Source organism: Parasteatoda tepidariorum, chromosome 4 (genome assembly GCF_982258835.1).
Source record: "Parasteatoda tepidariorum strain Cologne lab strain chromosome 4, Ptep-v5.0, whole genome shotgun sequence".
Taxonomy (NCBI): domain Eukaryota; kingdom Metazoa; phylum Arthropoda; class Arachnida; order Araneae; family Theridiidae; genus Parasteatoda; species Parasteatoda tepidariorum.
The window spans coordinates 78,084,647-78,099,895 of NC_141758.1; the positions used below are offsets into that span (position 1 = coordinate 78,084,647).

General features: G+C 27.5%; 1 protein-coding gene across 2 annotated transcripts in view; it reads right to left on the bottom strand.

Moving 5' to 3' along the window:
• Tg (Transglutaminase) overlaps nucleotides 1–15,249 on the bottom strand; it is a 90,641-nt gene that overhangs the window by 74,449 nt on the left and 943 nt on the right. Inside the window, exon 3 of one of the 2 annotated variants that reach the window (XM_087161418.1) lies at nucleotides 463–566. The exons of the other annotated variant lie outside the window; for it this stretch is intronic. The gene's annotated coding sequence lies outside the window, so the exon portion shown is untranslated. The remainder of the gene's footprint in view (nucleotides 1–462; nucleotides 567–15,249) is intronic. 2 annotated transcript variants of the gene reach the window in all.

Sequence of the window (15,249 nt, forward strand, 5' to 3'; positions counted from 1 at the left end):
ACCTTTCCTTTTTCTTTAAAAAAATAACTTTTACTTTTAAATTTTAGCATTCCGTAAGTGTTCTTGACGTAATGTTTTAAATGATTCAAATTATTACTGCTCCTAGTTGACAGAACAAAACTACTATACATATGTCCATAGAGCATTTATAAAAATATTCTCTAGTTTTAATTTGCAGTACTTAATATCACCTCTCTAATTACAATCATTGAGGAACTATAGGGTTTAATTTTAAAACTATTCATAAAAACACATCTTTAAAGCTACAAATTTAAAATTTAATTTCTGTTTAGTTTTAAAACTATTCATTAAGATACGTTTTTGAAGCCACAAATTTAAATTCAATTTGGATGTTAAGCTTCTACTGGAATCTATATTATGTTTTTGACAGAAATATTTTATGTTAATTTTCAGATCGTTAAAATGTAAAGCCAAGTTGAAAAACATAAGCAGTTTTGTCACCTCTTTCTTTCTGCTTTTATTCCAGATTCTAGGGTTACAGCTGCTCGTGTCATTTGAACTGGGACTTTCAGGTAAAACCCTGAAGCACTGATCGACACTAATACCTAGAATGCAGAAACCTTTCGTCAGTTGAATAATATTACAGTTCAAAATTTACCATTATGAACTTGAGTATAGGATGATATGACTAAATTTTAATTTAAAAAAAAAAACAAAAAAAAAAACAGTTCAATTTCGCACGTTACTATGCACATTTGATTTGTTTCTCGTTCTTACATATGCTGTCTTTCGGATTGTAGAAAAAAAATGAATTAATTTTAGCTTTATCAACTAATTGTAAGGCTTACTTTTATGGCTTTTCATCAATCAGCTTTTACTTTCCTTTATTTCTTCGACAGTAAAACATGTTTTAATGGTATTAGTCTCAACTTTTTACGCCAAGTTATACTTTTTTCAGAATGTAGCACAGAATTATGCATTTTAATTTGATAAACTAGTTAGTCTTCTTTTTATCGAAGATTTGTGCTTGGCCTTTCAAAAGGCAGTGTTAAAATATAATAAAAAGTCTTAAAAACAAGCATATATATCTTCCTTAGAGTACATCAATTTTTAAATTCAGTCTCACTTATCAAAGCATTCTTTGAGCTTACTTTTTCCTTTGATTGATAAAAAAATTAATTTGTCACCCCTGTTCTTTGAATAAGTCATCAGCCGACTTAATGAGCTGAGTGAGACCCATTTTCGGAAGCTGCTCTTATCTAAGTGTCGGCTCCTAATTAAATTACGCACAAAAAAGTAAAAAATGGTGACACTCATTGAGGATGCGCAAGTCTTTTCTTTATTGCCTGACTCACAATTCCGACTATTTTCACCATAAACTTATTTAATACCGTTGGGGAACTTTTTTATGATTTCATAGTGCTAACGTGTGAGAGTCCACGAACCTTGCTATGCGGTATAATAATGCTCCTAAAAGTTGGGGGGAAAATTATATGTTACTTTTGTTTATTTTTTTTTTTAAATACATTTAATTGCAGTGTCAAGTTAAAAAGAAATTAGTTTTTAAAAAAGTAAATATTTAAAAAATTCTATATTTTACATAAGAATTTTTTTCTACCGTTTCTTAACTTATCTATTTTTATTTATTTAATCTCGAGGACAATCATCTTTTATACCATAGAGTTGACAATCTTTTGATCCTAACGGTCAACCTAGTAAAAAATATTTAATCTGGCGGACAATCACTTTTTATGCCATAGGGAAGCGTTTGCAAATCTTTTTTTTACGGACCACCAAGGAAAAGAAATATTTAATCTCGTAATCTCGCGGACAATCACATTTTACACAATAGAGTTGACAATCTTCTGATCCTAACGAACAACCTAATAAAAAATATTTAATTTCGCGGACTACCACCTCATTTCTTTTTGAAAACAAAAGGTTCCCTTATTCAATGTTTAATATTTATTAAATTTCAAATCTAACCCTTTTTTTAGTCTATTGTTTGAAAGAGTAATTTAAATATGGTTAGTAATTAACTTACTCAAAAATAACATTGGAGCGTTTCAACGATTTTTGAAATTTGTACTAATAAAAAGTTATTGGTAAGTTTTCAAATTAACACTCTGAATATGTTCAATAAAATTTTAATTTAACGTGACGACAAAGGATGAAAACTAAAAGTCAAATGGTGATAATAATTTAAGTTAGCTTACAATTAATAAAAGTAGTAATAATATTAAATAAGTGTGTGTTCACATTAAAGGGAAGGAGTATTGTTTGTCTAATGCAAAACAAAATTCCTATTTCGTCGGTAGCTCTTTCACATACGTAAACAATTCTCTCATGAACTACCAATCGACCGCAGACCACCCTTTGGTGTTTGCTGTTTTAGGGAGTATAGATCAAAGCCCATCTTACCTTAAACTTTTCTAGTAATCTCACTACACGACCTATCTATCTCTGCTTTTCTTTTTTATTACATAGACTACTGACTTTTGCTTGCTCATTGAAGCAGCATTTTAAAGTTTTACTTTATCAAACCATTTTAATGTTAATAATTTTTCCGAGATATCAATTTATAAATTAATGGATTTTACCGATGATTGGGTCCACACAATGATAAGTATTTTATCTCCATAATAAAGTATAACTTTGAGATTAAGTATCCTGATTTGTGTATGATTTGAGACATCTTATATGTTCAAAACTTATTCAAAGTCGAAAAAGACACTTGAACATTGTTTAATTTATTTAAGACATCCATTATCTGTCCCATCCCTGCTTCTGAAATCTAAATATGAAAAACTGTAAACTTCTTAATGAATAAAAAAAAAACTATAGCATTCTCTAGAAGTTTGCCTGAGTTTAATTTAGAATTTATTTTTATTTCTTCAGTTTTTTTAAGTTTTATTACTCTTTAGCCCTTTCCTTATTAACACTACCTCACTCCACTTGCGTTGTTTCATTATTAAGCATATCTTTATTAAGTTACATTTGTTATTAGTTACATGTGTAAAAAACACACATCTTCAAAATCAAAACTATGCGATTGCTTTGCATTGAGAAAGAAAGTATAGTCAAAATTATTAGAATATGGTAAAATTTATAGTGTTTCTAGCTCTATGAAGACATCAAAGAGCTCAGAAATCTTAACGAAAGCACTTTGGTTATGATTTATGGTAAAATGAACTATAAAATAATGTGTGATAAAGCTTGGTAAATATGGTAAAATTTGGTAATTTTATCAGGATACCTTATAACATGGCATAAAATTCTTTTTTTTTTTCTAAAATTTACTTTTCTGTTTATATTTTCTACTAAATAAGAAGCATAACCTTGAAAACTAGAATTTCCGATAAACTTAGTTTCTAATGTCAGAATTATGTTGTTTTTTTTAATAGTTTAAATCTCAGATTTTCTTTAGATTTTTATCAGCTTTTTCTTCTTCATGTGTACATCTAATACAGGTTTCTTACTTAGCAAAATTAATTAATTTTTTATATTTTCGTACATTATTCTTTTGCGATAAACCTTTGATATAAAAAATATATAAGGTGAGCAAAAGTGAAGATTTCTGGAAAATCATTTATAAATCATATTTCTAAAGAATCAAACCTTACATGAAGCGCATGTCATTTTCTTGACATGAATTTTAAAAGTTGAAGTAGCTGTGTTTCAGTATCGTAAATCCTGCATTCGTAACATTAAATTTTTTATATTAAGCTAGTCATTGTTTTTCAATCAATATCTGTAAATTTGATAATCCCTTCCATTCTTTTCAAAACTATATTCACCTCTTAATTGCTATATTTACCAATGTAGCTCTAACGATGAAATTTAAAGAGTAATTCATGAAGGGAAAAAATGATGCTAAAACAAAACACAGTTTTAATACGAAATCTGACAAAACTATTAAACTTGATGTAATTTTATTAATACGACCCAATCCGACGTTTTAATAACACAAATAATTTATGAACGAAAATTCGGAAAATCTGTAAGCATCTGCTCATGAAAGGAAAATCTGATGTCATACTCTACATTTATTTAGGTAAATGCTTCAAAGTTTATGTCTTGTCATTAAAGATTTTGAGTTTGCACAGTTCTGGCATCGGAGCGATTTTTTATCTTTTAACAAACGTATAAACTCTGAAAAATGTATGTCAACACCTCCTTTAGACTAAACATAGTAAACTAAAGAAAGATGATTTCTTGATCAGTTGACCGAGAAAAGAACTGTTGTCTTATCTGACTTCTTTGACCTGTACTATCTTAATTAATGCCTTAAAAGAAACCATTTTTTGAACTTGCGTGAGTCAATGATATCCATTTGATAACATTTAAACTATGCGTCATTTACCCAATTTTAATATTTTTTTTTTTTCAAAAAGAATTAGAAGAGTATTACTGTATGGTAATATTTTATTCTGTGTGGATCTGAATTTTCTTGTTGTTGTTTTAAAGAATGCATTTTGAAAAATTTAAAAATAAAAATATATATTTGGTAAAAAAAATTCAAGTCATATTTATTTATTCACTCTCCGAAATGCAAAATTTTTAACTTTTTGTAAACATAGTAATACATTTTATTCATGTTAATGTATAACATGGAGAAAAAGACATGCAGAGAAAACATGGAAAAAATTACAGAACAAAAGTGAAAAAAAGAGAAAAAGAAAATAAAAGTCTTGAAAAAAATCTTTTTTCAATCCTTCTCATTTTTAAATCATTCTTAAAAATTTCCCGTTGTTATAAGTTCATTTGAATTCGCTTCTCGATTTATAGATTTCGTTTTATGCTTTGTTCTGCTTTTTCTTTACATTTTATTTTCTGTTTATACGTAATACCTATACGGGTTACTATTCTATTTTGCTTCAAAAACATTTTTTAGTGCTCCTCACTCTGTTGTATTGATGTATTTTTGCTTTGGCTATGTCGATATAATATTAGAAAGCACTCCTTTTTGCGGATATAATCGTGTGAGCTGATGAAAAGACTATCTTTTTTCCGGATTTTTATTGTTTTTTTCTTTTTCTCTTTTTTTATTGTTCTGTAATTTTTTCCATGTTTACTCTACATTTTGAACTTATTTTATGAGTTCTATTTACTTGCAGCTTATGCGCAGTAAATAAAACTTACTGTTTTTTTCATGTTTAAATTACAAAAAATGAGCAATAAAAATTTTTCATATCTACATCCTACTACCCTCTCCAAAACTACGCCACTGTAACCAACGTTGAGTAGCAGACCCAATTCTGAATTTACTACTGTCAATGTTCAACTCCATAGCCTAGAAATTTTGAAACCAACCCAGAGGACAAGAAAGCTTCTGAATCAAGCATCTAGACAAACTAAGCTTCATGGAGGAGTTCTTGATAGAACTGACCGGCATTTGCGTTACTTGGAGAGGAAAACCACAAAAACCTCCCATGATTAGATTTTAACCCATGATCCGTCTACCACACAGGAAATTTTACCTCAGGTTTGCTGTCGGTGGGAGCCGGGAGTAGCATTCGTATCAACCAGCCACGTCTGGGAATCGAATCCTGGTCACCTTATTGGGAGGCGAACTCTCTATCCTTTGAGTCACCACGATTTAAATGCGATAATTACACATTTACAAAAACAAAAGTTGTGTTCAAAATTTATTTAATTCTTTTTCAGACATTAATATTAGTCGAGCGATTCCTTAACTGCTACTTTAAATTTATAAAATATTAAATTAAATAAAAAAAAAATTTCAATAAGTGTATGGGTCGCCCTTGAAAAACAATTTCAAAAATTCAGATAACTGTGTTTGGCAAATAATTTAATAAGTTTTCCAAAAATTTATTTAGTCGCTTCTACATTCTGTACATTAATTTTATTTTATTGCAAATAACCGGATGTTTCAGAAATAAAACAAATGAGCTTTTTCCAAGAATAATATCTGCTTTGATACATTTTTGTCAATACAATATACCTCATAAATTCTTCTTGAAGTAAATACATGTGAATAAAATATTAAATTTAGCATTTCAGCTATTAACCGCTTCCCTGATTATTCCGAGTCAACTCTGGTATATATTTATTGCAAATATTCATTGTTCTGAGAAAATTCGAGTGTAGCTGAATTTGTGTGTAGGGAAGAGTGGGGTCAATTGTAAATTTTTTACTTAACTATTTTGAACAATCCAATATATTATAATATAGTATTAATTGACAGACGAGTAAAGTAGACTATCCTCTACTAAAAAAAAAAAAAATACCTTATTTTAAATGTTATTATATTAGTTATTAACAATTTTTGACAGTCGTGCACTTGTTACAATTGTCCCCACTTACGGGGTCAATGGTAACAGTTCATAAATTCAACTAAAACATAGTTAATTATACATATTATCATAGTTGTGATAGATTTTTTTATTGATCAAAATAGTAGTGATATTTTAGGAGCAGAAATGATAATCAGCAGAGACCTAAAGGGTTAAACTTTTAACTTTAAGGGGTTAAAAATTTTAATTTATGCTGTGAAAGGTGACAAATGAAATAATGCACATGCAACATAATATAAATGATATAGGAAACTATTGGTGGTTCTTAAAGAGTTAAGTAATGGTTTGTAAACATAAGATTATTTATTTTCAGCTGTTACAATCGTCCCTTTACTTATTCTTACAATCGTCCCCAAGAAGCCATTTCATCCTCATTTGTTAAAAACAATGCTAGTTAATTAACAAAACTAATTTTTTTTATTGAAACGTTAATTAAGGTGTCCCCTTACATATTCGGTTAATAATTTTTATTTGTTTAAACAAAATTACTTTGTTACAATATAAAATTCTAATACCAAAAAAAGTTCTTACGTATTGTTAAAATATCTTTTGTGATGTAATTCTTTCAAAAGTACATAAAAATGGTTGCCAGCAGGGGTGTACATGTAGATTTATTAAATACACCTTGTGCGTCACCTAGGAACTAAATCTAGAACCCGACACTGGAAATTTTTGCTCTGTTACAATCGTACCCTGTTACAATTGACCCCACTCTCCCCTATGTTCTGCTTTATTGCGTTTTTACTCTGTCAGAAGCAAAATAATAATAATAATAATATGCTGTGATTGGAAATTTGCTCAGTTTGAGAGTTTTGCTGTTGAATTGTGGGACTAAACATGTGTTTTGTGCTATTGTATGTACTATACTTGCTGAATTTACGTAGAAAAAAAATGGCGTCTCACTTCACTGACTTTTAGAAAGTATCACTATGTGTTGTCCTTAACTTTTTATCATTTGCTCGAGATAACTCGAGATAGTAAACTGATGATAAACTAAATCATTTTGACACATAAAAAAAATTAAAATTTTTGCTTTAAACTTGCGTATTATGTTTTGTTTTAGTTCTTTGTATTTATTAATAAAATGAAACAATATTATGATTTTTTGCATTTTTTTTTTCGAAAAAATTAGTAAGGGAAGTAATTAAGTACGTTTTTCATTTTTTGTTACATTAAACTAATATCTTTTTTAATGTAATTACTTCTATTGAAGATAATCACTGCATTCTTTTCTTCTTCCACGAAAAAAATATGTTTAATTAGTGAAACAGCTATTAGTTTGTCAAAAATGTAATATCTAAAACAGTTTGCTACAAAAATATTTCTATTTAGCAACTGTATTGAAAAAAGGGAGTTGCCAATAGAAATAAAATTTAATATTTCAAGGAAATCAAAATGAACCATTCGTTATAGTAAATGGGCAATTCCTAAAATGTAATTTATTATTTTAAATAAAAGTACTGGAAAAACATTTGAGACTAACGACTTTCTTTTACGATCATTAGAAGTAATAATAAGCAATAAAAACTATTTATTGATAAATATTCATTTACACGAATTTTTAAAATATCTGACTAGTGCAAAAACATGATTTTCAGCAAGATTTTTGAAATTGAGTTTATTTTAAATTTTGAATCCCTGTACTTTTAGCTTAACTATATACAACTGGAAAAAAGTCGCCATGGATAGGAGGCGTTGGAGGCTACGCGTGGTTGAGGCAGCCAAGGCCTGTAAGGGGCTGTCGTGCTGAAGAAGAAGAAGTACTTTTAGCTTTCTAAAAATACTTTACTTTTGTTTGTACTTAATTATTTACTATTTAATAGACTGTTTTTGTACAAGGTGATATCACTGGATAGACTAGCGACTTTAAGTCTTTAAATGCGTTCATTTCAAAATCAGGTTATTTTCAGATTTTACACAACTTTAAACACGATATCCCATGTTGTTTTTAAAATAATTGCGCACAATTTTTCATGAGTGTTTATGGTAATAACACACATGTTTTGAACAAGAGACTAAAATGAAAAAAGTGAAATTTCATTTTTTATACATGTTTTTTCGCAAAGACAAGCGAGAAAATTTTTAAAAATTTGCCTTTCTTACTACATTGATACCTATTTGATTTAGTAGCATATGCACTTGTTTCTAAGATAATAGTTCAAAACACAGCTGATAGGCTTATAAATAAAATCCTCAAAGAATTTTTTGTTTCAGGTGATCAAAATGTTTTTACAGTGTTTAGCATATATGCAAAAAATGCCTTATTTTTACCTAAAAATGGCCGAAGGAAAGTTTTTACACATAGTCGGATACCTTAAGGAACGAAGCTAATCAGCTGTTAATAGAGAAAGAAGAATAAAAAATCATAAGTTTTTTTAAACAATGTTGTGAAAATAAAAAGATTGTTATTTTTTGACGTGTTTTATGAAGTTCAAATATTTTTATTCTTTATAGAATGTTTAAAAAACGAAGTGAAGAAAAAAATTCTAAAAAACTGAAATTCGTTTGGAATTGCATTTTTAGAGGGTTTTGTTTTCTCTTTTTCTGAATTTCTTACGATAAATTACGTCAAGATATTTCTTTATATTGTAATTGCAAGTGACAAATATCGTATCTAAAACAAATAGAACCCTTCACGAACAAAAATTTTGATTTTATGACAGTCTATTTTCAAGAAACAATAAGCTATTTACGTTGAACTGATTCACTTACTCAGTTCTAGTTTAAACCAGAATAGTATAAATATTTGAAGGTCATTAAAATAGTTTGTAGAAGATTCTAAAGTGTTAAAAACAGTTTATAACAACGGTATTGGTAAAAAAAAAATTTATGTGCTTCTCAACTTTGATATTTAAGTAAATATTTTTTTATTTCTTTTAAATAAATTTTATAAATATTTTTTTTCATTTTACTTCAATCTTTTCTTTCATTTTATTTACTATTAGTCGAAATATTATATTGCTTTGACAACTTGTTAAACACGTTCTACTGCTAAAAATCTTTAAAAATTCAAAAATAACACAAATATTATTTTATGGTTCTGATAAATACAAATATTTAATATGTTAAAACAATCTTTTTACAAATTTAAAAATTTTCTTGATTTGAAATAAAATAAATGACATTTTTGGTTGATGTAAATACATTTTTAGAACACATTTTAGTTATTTAGTAAATAAACTGTATTTTTTTTAAATATCTTTTTCTTAAAACAAATAAGTGAAAATATTCTGTTATTTCATTAACTTAAAATAAAAATTTATTAAAGTTTACAAATAAGCCAAAATAACTAAGTATATGCAATGCGCAAAGCTAAATAAAAAATAAAAAACTTTTTATTAATGATCATAATGATTAAATTGCTTTTCAGCATTTTCTTTGCGTTTTGAAAACGTAAATACCCATTCAGCTTTAAAACACTTTTAGCATTTTGACGTTTATTCGATTATGACAAAATCTGTCATAAATGCAATAAATTGTTTTAACGTAATGATTTTGTTCTTAAAATAGTGCTTCAAGTATCAGTTTTAGATCATATCTCTACTAATCACTGATATTGTGCATGAATCATGCTTTGATCAATTATCACCGTCGAGAAAAAAAAAGAAAAATTTAAAAATGTTTTAATGCGGCCTCATAACGTAATGATATCGGTATATGTAAGTGCATATATTTGTACGTTAGGAATGGCAACAGCGGTTGTGTCTGTTTGATCAGCATTATAACAAAAAAAAAGAAATTAGTAGATCATCGAAACGAAATGTACGTGATTATAGCAAGTTACGAGTACGCTTATACTATCAATAAATATTTGATTTTGCTTTTTAAAAGCGTTTATTAATGCTAATTATTAATATTAAGTAGCAACCATGCATGTATCATAATGAGAATTAAGAAAAAATATCCTTATAAACTAAGAAATGTGTGTTTTGGCTACAAATTATGAAACGTACGAATCAGAGGTTTGTTAATTTTAACTTATTCTTCAAGTAATAATAATAATAATAAAATAAAAATAGTGTATTTATCTAAGAATAAAAAAATTATAGAAAAAGAATACTGATGTTCTATCTCCGTCAAAGGGTTAAAAACGTTAAATCAAGGAAAATATATTTCTGTAGCCTATTCATTATAATAGTTACATTATCGGAGGAAAAGTATCACATTGCTTCCGTTACGGATATCACAATGTTAAAGGAAGTGTTTAATATTCTAATAGTTTAATCTCTGCTTCGTAGACATTTTTTTATTTAAAACTCCGTTCTTAACAACTAGCATATAATTTCAAGTTGTAAAAGCCTCGTTGTAGCTACAATATGGAAATAAAACGTTTTAAGTGGAAACATTATGAGATTACTTTAGTATAAATGCCTTTTTAAAACCATCATTTAACAAGAACAGATTTTTTTTTGAAATGTTGAGTATAAATTTTTTTCATCAAAACATTGATGAAGTCATTGTCACCAGAATAATGCTCGATAACACATTTGTAACCACCAGAAAAATTTATATATTGAAGTATACACAGAATGTTCTGTAATAACTGCCCTTTATGTAAATTTTTTAGAATCGTTATCGGAATTAAAGTCCGGAAAACCCATGCAGTGTAAAAAGCAAACTAATATTGACAAAAAAAACGTTATTTAAATGTGAAATAGTATTTTCAATATTAGAAGGGGAATGAAATTCCCAAAATATGAATTTATTTTGGAGGTTAAACAAAGATGATTCCTATCGATAAGTGATTTATGCTTTTCAGTTTCATTCGTCAAATAAACTGGTTTTGAGATTTTTATTTCCCCTTCTCCTGATTAATGTCAATAATGATTCGTTAGACATGTGAAATTGTTTTGCTTAATTTATTATTTAGACTCGAAAAATGCAATTATTTTTATTTTATCTTTGGCATGAATTTTTAAAATATGTAATGAAAGTTTTAATTACAGAGCTCCCTCGATATTTAGATATTAATTTCTTAAGCATAAACAAGGCGTCCAAAAAAAAATACATTTATATTGGTACTTTTATTAAATGCTCAACGATTTTATTTATAGTTTTGCTCAAAAATTCTCTGCTATCTCTTTTTTTTCGGGAAATAAATAATAATATAATTTAAAAACGAATATCTTAATGAGAATTTATATTACTGTCTACAAAAACAAATACTAAAAATTTTATTTCAACAGTGCATCATCTAAACCTAACTAGTTTTTCTTTTAATTATCTTAATATTTTCAACTTCTTCAGTTACCCAGGAAATACCAAATTTGTCTTGTCTAGTCTCATAAACGAACTTAAAGTCTGCCTCATTGAAAAAGTTAACTTCGTCATACTCAAGTGCTTGTGTCTTCTTTTAAAGTGGTGGGAGTACCTAAAATTGGTTACACAAATCCTATCGTAAGAAAACAAGCCTTTTTTTACTTCTAACCTTGACCGAGTGGGCTTATATGCTTTTCTTTACTTTGGCAAATAGAATATCAGTGAAGCTGCAAATACGCAATCTGTGTCAAAATTTATTAGCATTATGTCGTCTAATATTTGAATTCTGTATTTTTCTTTGATATTTTTTGAACAATCTGATAATGAAAGCCAATCCTTGAGGAAAATATGTAGAAAAATAAATGTTAATAAAAAAAAAATATTAACAGGATTTCAAAAGTGGTTTTTTGGGGCGTTCAGAGTTTATTTTGTTTTATTTCCTTATTGTCTTTTATTGTAGATACGCGTTGTTTTAAGTTTTATTGTAAAACGATAGTTACTATTTTTTTTACAAAGGTTGTTATCATTTTAAATGGATTTCTAAGCAATTAAGTTTTTGTCTGCTATTTGTGGAATTATTAAATTAGAATAATTCTGCTGAACTCTTAACAATTTATGTAGTTTTTAGCTAGAAGAAAATGAATGACTCTAATTATCCCATTGTTTGTATATATCTTCTCTACAGCATAGATTTTTTTTAAAAAGGAAATTTTTTTTAATCAATTTTACATTACTTAGGGTAAAACATTAAAATATGTGCGTCATATTAAAATAACGTATTGTGCATAATTTGAGACGGTCATAATTTAACGTGCATTTTAAAAAAATCTGGATCAAAGTACCCGTACTTTTTACTGTAAAACCCAGTTTTATCGTAAGATTTAAGGGAGCAAAAAATCTGATATCCGCCATTTTTGTACAGTAGCATTTACTATAAAATCACCAAATCTCTGTAATAAAGTAAACTTTACTTTAAAAGTTACTGTTTAAAAGTTTACGGTAAAAACTAATTTTGCAGCAAAAGGAAATTTACGTATGCTGCACTCGGGGTTCGAGTACTTTATATCGTAATTTTTTCCACAATTTCTTACAATGTAGAGAGCTTAATATCTATTTGGGAGAGTTGCATTTGGATACAATTACACTATTGCCGATTTTTTTTAAAGATTATTTTATAAATTAATTTATACAAAAACGTAATCCAAATATCCGATACGAATGTTATTCGTTTTTTTTTTAAAAAAAATCATTTTCTAACATTTATTCATTTTGCGTGTGTTCGCAACTAATTACACAGACTCTAATTCGAAACTGAGAAAATTCATCCTCCGATGCATCGCCGTTTTAGGTACTTTACGGTACTTTTATTTGCGTTGCACCTTTTTTGTAATCGAAAAAGATCACTTAAGCAACAAAAAATTGAAATCTTAACTACAAACAGTAAGCAGTTTAGAAATTCACGTTTTCCTCCATTTTATGAATTTCTCAAGTTGCAATAACATTACATTTAAATTAGGGATGTAACAAGTATTTAGCCCTTCTGTGAAAAATTCAGTTGGTTGAATGATCTGTCAAATATTCGGCAGAATATCTCTTAGAAATGAATTTTTCTAAGTTTTTTTTATTTTTGAATTTTAATAGATATTACTTTAAAAAAAAAAGAAAATTATAATCAGATAAGTCAATTTTGTCATTTTTTCGATACTTTGAGAATTGAGAAGGATTTTTTTCCATTTTTTGCTGTTTTTATTATAATCCAGTATTTTAACAGAACGTCTCATACTAATAATTTATTATCACTCTTTTCCTGTACTGTAATATAAATAACCAGTAACATAGAAAAGTGTGATTTTCAGTATTAAAGTTTTATTTCAGGAACTAAGAAAAATTTGTTTTTTCTGTTTTTAGGCATTTTTATTATGACAGCATTTTTTTTAAAAATAATGTTACTAATAAAATTTATTTTATAGCAATTTTTTTCTTCTAAAATTATGGAAATGACAAAAATTTAAATTGAGATTTTCAGCATAAGATTTTCATTTAAAAAATTAAGAATGTTTTTTCTAAATTTTTATTTTCTTTAAATAAAAAAAAAACTTTTTTTAGACGTTTTTATTATAACGCATTAATTTTTAATAGCAGTTCTATTGACTTAATTCTTTTTTATTGGCTTTTTCTGGTAATTGGAAAACTGAGATGTTAATCTTTAAAATTTTCTTCCAAAAATTAAGATTGATTTTTATGTTCTCTTGTTTCGCTTTGCAACATTTTCAAAAACGTTCTTGATTGGCCTTATTTTTTAGAGTTAATTTAAGAATAGGTTTTTCCAGGAAATATTATTCTGAGCATTGAAATGTTAGTTTCAGTGTTGCTATGCTGCTAAAAGATTTTGCTATTTGGCCCCAAGTGTACGGCATTCAGTCGATTTTTTTTTTTTTTTTTTTTGCCAAATATTTGGTTTTTGACCAAATCACAATTCATTACCACATTCGACCAAATCATATTCATTGCCGAAAAAAAAAGAAGGAAAAATAACTAGAGTTTACAATAAAACTGTACTGAAATACTGTATCAAAAAGTGATTATTTAATTGGGCAATTAACAATCAAACATCATCATAGGTAAATAACGGGTAAATAGGTAATCATCTTAGTAACATCATAGGTAAATAACGGGATCATCAAAATCATGTGGAAAAGTATAGAAATAATTGGGGGGGGGGGGGAAATTACTTATATTTATGCTGAACTCAGCACAAATAAAGCTTGTCAAATGCACGATTTAAAATTTGCATGTCGTAATAGAATAATTGAAATTTTTTATAATACGTGGGAACGCATAGCAATAACTGCCGAAAAAAATTGTTGAAATAGAAAAAGAATTGCAAAAAAAAGATAAAAAATCACTTAGATTTAAGATGAAATCGTCACAAATAAAGTACACCAAAAAGTGGTTATTTAAATAGGCGATCTGAAAGAGCCAAATTTTGCGACCCTACTTACGGCAACCTTACGTGTTATACCTGGTTTTTTGTTCCACAAAGTATAAAAAAGCTCTGAAATTTATTAGACTGGAAAACAAAGGTTTAAATTTTATTTAAGTCAACAAAACACTTGATATACAGATTTCACTTTAAATTAAAAATAACACGATTTAGAGTTTTAGAAAAAATATTATTACTTAAATTGCAAATGCTATGGCAAGAAGGAAATTACTTATTATATTAATTTAGTCAAATAATTTTACATTTAATTCGCTTTTTTTTTGTTTTTCGTTTGTTTCACGTAATCAGGCTGTAGTTCCAAAAGAAAAGAATTTTCCTCTTTATTCAATAACTCTCGAACTAGGGAATAGGTTTGAATGAAATTTGATATAATACGTTTATAACATACAAACAAAACAGCTTTTCAATATCGTCGTAAAATGTGGCGATTTATGCAAATTTTGGCCTGGTTGTGTTAATATGCAAGTACCAGATCATTTATATTTACCACAAAATTGGCTTAAAGAAAGCGCATTAAACGTACATTTAATAAAGAAACTGTTAAAATTTATTATGTCAAAACGTGATGACTTAAAAGTGCAATTAAAAATTGCCATTTTTAAAATTTTTTTTATTGTGTTTAGAAGCTCTCGCAAGCCGCACTTCAGTAGTCGAAGGGCCGCAGGTTGTGCACCCCTAATGTAGTATATACATTCCTATGCATCTACA